Source organism: Heterodontus francisci, chromosome 13 (genome assembly GCF_036365525.1).
Source record: "Heterodontus francisci isolate sHetFra1 chromosome 13, sHetFra1.hap1, whole genome shotgun sequence".
Classification (NCBI taxonomy): domain Eukaryota; kingdom Metazoa; phylum Chordata; class Chondrichthyes; order Heterodontiformes; family Heterodontidae; genus Heterodontus; species Heterodontus francisci.
The window spans coordinates 52,047,338-52,053,337 of NC_090383.1; positions in this window are offsets into that span (position 1 = coordinate 52,047,338).

A 6,000-nucleotide genomic window follows, 5' to 3' on the forward strand; every position below is an offset into this window, starting at 1 on the left:
AGGAAGGATCCTCCCCCACCAGCTCAATTTAAAAGGGGTAATCAAATACTTACAGGTTAGTTGCTGGTTGATTTCTTCTGTTGCTATGATTCTATAAGTGTTTGGTACTTTCTATAGTTGTTTCATGTTGTTCAAGTCTACAGGGAGTGGTGTGGCAGGTGCTGAAGTAGTTTCTGTCTTCAAGGCATCTGCACAAACTAGTTTCACTTGTAGACATTTGCTTTGGAATACATCTTGACAATGAACAGAGGTCACATAGAACAGGACAAGCTGCTGTAAGAAGGGGGAGAAGGGCTTTCAGTAGGATGCCATATCTGCCCAGCGTGTTCAGGAAGCAATTCTCCTACTTGAACCTCAGTAAGGAACAATGTGTGAGGTGTTTGCACTTCAATAAGGATGTCCTTACTGAAATCTGCCACCTGCTGCAGTCACAACTGCGACCTCAGAACAGGGCAAGGACTGCATGGCCAGTGGTTATGAAAGTGATCGTGGCAATTAACTTCTTTGTTTCAGGCTCCTTCCAGGCTGGAATTGGAACTATTTGCAACATCTTGTAGTTTGCCATCCATTTTTTAGTAAGGGAGGTTTCCCTATAGTGCAGGATGCCATTGACTGCACACACATTGCTTTGTGGGCACCACATGTCAATACTGCCACATACCAGAACTGAAAGGGATTCCACTCACTCAACATGCCTGTGACCACAGGTAGCAAATCATGCAGATCAATGCTTGATATCTTGTACAAGGACAGGAAGGTCTTTCTCCAGAGCAGCTTTTGAACCAGGGGAGGCACATGTGACCATGTTCAGAAAGATTTTTTCTCACCCTGGACCCTTTAAAGAGCCTGTGAATTGGCCAAAGAACAGGCATTTGATATCTTTATTTGATTTGCCTGGAACAAGAGAGAAAAGACCCAGCAAAGTGTTACCTCTCTCTGGAAAGGAGACTTGCATCTCTTGAAAAGTGGCAGATTCCTATTGCCTCTGGTCTCTGAAGATTTCCTGCATCCAGTGAGATTCTTGCTGCCTCCTGTGTTCTAGGAAATCCGGAAATCTGAAGCATTCTTCCACTGCTAGACTGCTGCTTCAAAACCCAAGCACACCTTTTGCTTCACCCCTCATGGAAGACCTATGTGACGCCTGCTGCAGTTAAATTGCTGTGAACGCCTACCCATCACAGACTGTTCATCAATCTCGCCTGGAGAGACTTAGAGTGGCATCTCACTATTTGACTCTGGAGCACCTAACTGTAGCAAAAAACATCCTACCAGAATGTGAACCTCAATTATTTTTATTATTCCTTCTATTCCTAAGAAACAGCTGTAAACCAAAAATCCTTTTTCCCTGGTTAACTGGTTTCTTTTTGAATGTGTGTCTGCATGAGGGTCAAGGAAATAAGGGTTTTTTCATATAGATTTATCTGGTTAGTAATTAAGACCTATTATTTCCTTTCCAATAAGGAGTTAATGTTGTTGTTTAAAGAAACCTGGTTTGGTGTGCTTTATTCTGGGGGGGAAATACAGTGTTTAATTTGGCTATTCTTAGGTAGGTGGGAAACTTTATTTGATATGCTATGACCTGTGGACGAGTGGGACTGAATTAACAGTGCATTACCCCTGCCTTGGACCTAACACCAGAGAGGGATGGAATCAGTGAGGGCTGTACCGGGGGATTGGCCAGGATGAGAGAATAATGGTTTTAATGGGTACTAGGGCATTGAAGGTGGAGGTGAGGGTATGGTTGAGCACATCAGTAGCTGCAGAAATGTCATGGTGAGCCAAAGGCTAGATATTTGGAATTTTGAAATTGCAGTTGTAAGTGAATTTGGGATAATTTTTTCCAGCGGCAGACACAGAAGGCAGTATGGTTGGAATGTGGAAAGGAGATGTAGGGCGATTAGAAATTCCCTTATCTGTGATTGATACAATGGAAGTAGCGAGGCCACATGAGATGACAAGGTGGGGGGGGGGGGGGGGGGTGGTGGCGGGTGGTGGGGGCGGTTGGGGGACTGTGAATATGAGTTGGGCAATTTACTTGGAGGGAGTGACTATCATAAGAACATATGAAATAGGAGCAGAAATAGGCCATTTGGACCTTTAAGCCTCAACTCCACCTTCCTGAACTATCCCCATATCTCTAAATTCCTTTTGTTCCAAAAAAAAATCTATCAACCTCTGCCTTGAATATACTCAATGGTTGAGCATCCACAGCTGTCTGGAATAGAGAATTCCAATGATTCACAACTCAGTGAAGAAATTTCTCATCTCAATCCCAAATGGCTGACACCTTATGCGGAGACTGTGAACTCTTTTTTTTATTTCCAAAATATATTTTATTCATAAAAATCTGTAAAAAATACATTACCAAACAGTTTCTAACAGCACCAAGTCAAAATTTACAAACATTGCAAGGGAGATCAATTTCCTTCAATACAATCATGAGTTGCCTCACAACCCTTCCATTTCATTTGTCGTGCCAGATTCATTTTTACATTTTACAGCAAACGTAAAATTTCCCAATACAGTTTGAGGGGTTTCCCATGGATCCAGCCCCTCAGTTCAACTTGGTGGGGGGACCTTACACTGTGGTCTTTCCCCATTAAGCCTTTGCTGCGGCTGCCCCAAGCTTAATGTGTCCCTCAGCACGTAGTCCTGGACCTTGGAACGTGCCAGTCTGCAACATTTGGTCGTGGACAACTCTTTGCGCTGGAAGACCAGCAAGTTTCGGGCAGACCAAAGGACGTCTTTTACCGAATTGATAGTCCTCCAGCAGCAGTTGATGTTTGTCTCGGTGTGCGTCCCTGGGGGCAACAGCCCGTAGAATACAGACTCCTGTGTTAGAGCTGCTTGGGATGAACCTCGACAAAAACCACTGCATTTCTTTCCACACCTGCTTTGCAAAGACACATTCCAGGAGGAGGTGGGCAACCGTCTCTTCCCCACCATAGCCACTGCGGGGGCATTGTGCAGAGGGGGCGAGACTTCGGGCATGCAGGAAGGATCTGACGGCGAGGGCCCTTCTCACCACCAACCAAGCTACATCTTGGTGCTTGTTTGAAAGTTCTGGTGATGACGCATTCTGCCAAATAACTTTGGCAGTCTGCTTGGGGAACCATCCGACAGGATCCACCGTCTCCTTTTCCCGTAGGGTCTTGAGGACATTCCGTGCAGACCACTGCCTGATGGATCAGTGGTCAAAGGTGTTTTCCCGCAGAAACTGCTCCACGAAGGATAGGTGGTACGGCACGGTCCAACTGGATGGAGCGTTCCGCGACAATGTGACCAGGCCCATCCTTCGCAACACCGGGGACAGATAGAACCTCAGCACGTAGTGACACTTGGAGTTTGCATACTGGAGGTCTACACACAGCTTGATGCAGCCGCACACGAAGGCGGTCATCAGGATGAGGGCGACGTTGGGTACGTTTTTCCTGCCCTTATCCAGAGGTTTGAACATCGTGTCCCTCCGGACCCAGTCCATTTTAGATCCCCAGATGAAGCGGAAAATGGCTCGGGTGACTGCCACAGTGCAGGAGTGGGGTATGGGCCAGACCTGCGCCACGTACAGCAACAACGTGAGCGCCTCGCACCTGATGACCAGGTTCTTACCCACAATGGAGAGAGATCGCTGCTCCAACATGCTCAAACTCATGTTCTAGATTCTCCAGCCAAGGGAAATGTTTTGTCAGCATCTATCCTGTCAAGCCATTTTATATGTTTCAATTAGATCACCAGTCATTCTTCTAAACTCCAGGGAATACAGGCCTACTCTATTCAATCTCTCCTCATAGGACAATCTCCTCAACCCAGGAACCAGTCTAGTGAACCTTTGTCGTACTCCAAAACTCCTCAATACTCCAGGTGTGGCCTCACCAATGCCCTGTAGTCATAGGAAGACTTCTTTACTCTTATACTCCAAGCCCTTTGTACCAAAAGCTAACATACCATTTGCCTCCTAATTGCTTAACTGTACTTGCATGTTGACTTTGTGATTCATGTACAAGGACACTCAGTCCCTCTGAATGCAAACATTCCCCAATCTATCATTGAAAAAAAAATCTGTTTTTATTTTTCCTATCAAAGTGGATAACTTCACATTTCTCCACACTATTTCATCTGCCATGCAATTGCCCACTCACCCAACCTGTCCAAATCCCACTGCAGCTTCCGTGCATCCTCCTCACCACTTACTTTCCCATCCAACTTTGTATCATCAGCAAGCTTGGATATGTTACACTCACTCCTCTTATCCAATTCATTCATATAGATTGTAAATAGCTGAGGCCCAAGTACTGATCTTTGCGGTACCGCACTAGTTACAGCCCGCCAACCCGAAAATGTCCTGTTTATTCTTGCTCTTTTTTTTTTCTGTCCATTAACCAATCCTCAGTCCATACTAATATATTACCCCCAATCTTGAGTCCTAATTTTGTGTAAAGGCATCTTGTGTGGCACCTTATCAAATGCTTCTTGAAAATCCAAATGCACTAGATCCACTGGTTCACCCTTATCCATCCGACTAGTTACATTCTCAAAAAACTCTAACCAGATGTCAAACATGATCTCCCTTTCGTAAATCCGTGTTGACTCTGCTTAATTATATTATGATTTTCTAAGTGGCCTGTGACCATGTTTTTTATTTTTAAAAAATAAAATAAATGTCCCTAATCATAGATTGTAGAATTTTGCCTACTGCTGATGTTATACTAACTGGCCTTTAGTTCCCCATTTTCTCTTGTTGTCCTATCTTAAATAAAGGGGTTAGGTTAGCTACCTTCCAATCCTTGGGAATGGTTCCAGAATCTAGGTATTCTGGAAGATTAAAACCAATGCATCCACTAACTCTGCAGCTACCTCTTTTAAAACCCTGGGATGCAGATTCTCACGTCTAGGGATTTGTAGCTACTTAGTCCCATTAATTTCTTCAGTACTGTTTCTTCACTTAAGGGAGGGTAAGAGGGCAGTGAACTCAGAGGACAGAGATAAAAACAAGAAATGCTGGAACCACTCAGCAGGTCTGGCAGCATCTGTGAAAAGAGAAGCAGAGTTAACATTTCGGGTTCCGAAGAAGGGTCACTGGCCCAAAACGTTAACTCTGCTTCTCTTTTCACAGATGCTGCCAGACCTGCTGATTGGTTCCAGCATTTCTTGGTTTTATTTCAGATTTCCAGCATCCGCAGTATTTTGCTTTTATATCAGAGGACAGAGAGCTGAGTTCAAATGGAGGTTGAAATCACAGAGCATGAGAAGTAGTTCAGTGCAGAGACTGATGGATGCAATTTTATGATGTCAGCAGATGAAACACAAAAAACAACTTGCTTTATTTGCTCCAAAGTACTATTGGTACACAGCAAGAGCAAATCACCTTGCTGGGGACAGCATCACCCAATGCTTACCACAGAGGGTACAGAGGAGGATAAATTGGGATTGCAGAACCCAGATTAACAGCCTTCTTCTGATAAATCAGTAAGTGACAATATCTTTTCTGGTGACAGACACCTATTTGACAATTTTTAAAGATTAATATTCTCCCTTTTCCATTCTTGAATATGTTGAGTTTTGTCTCATACAGTTCCATAGACATGGCTGTTAATTGACACTTCTATCTCGTAATCATTGTAGGAGCATGGGCCTTCAAAAGCGTGTGTTAGCATGCTATGTAATAATGGGGATAGCAGAGTCAAACCTGACCTTGTTAATTGATTTCCACAGAAGTGCATTCTTGTAGGGGGCATTGAATATTCAGCAGGAGTCAGTCAATTTTCCCCTCTCTATCCCAGGTGCATTGAAACAAGCTCTGCAGCTATTAGCACCATCCTGGTTGAGATCAAGTAAGTTCGCATAAATCAGTCTCAAATCTGAAAACTGGGTTTTTACAGCTCAGTCTCAGATAAACCTGCCAAACTGTTGGAGTCCCGCTGTATTTTTTTTTTCATACAATTTCCTCGTTTTGGCTGCTGCTTTGGGAATATAATTCCATTGTTGTTGGTCATCTTCTGT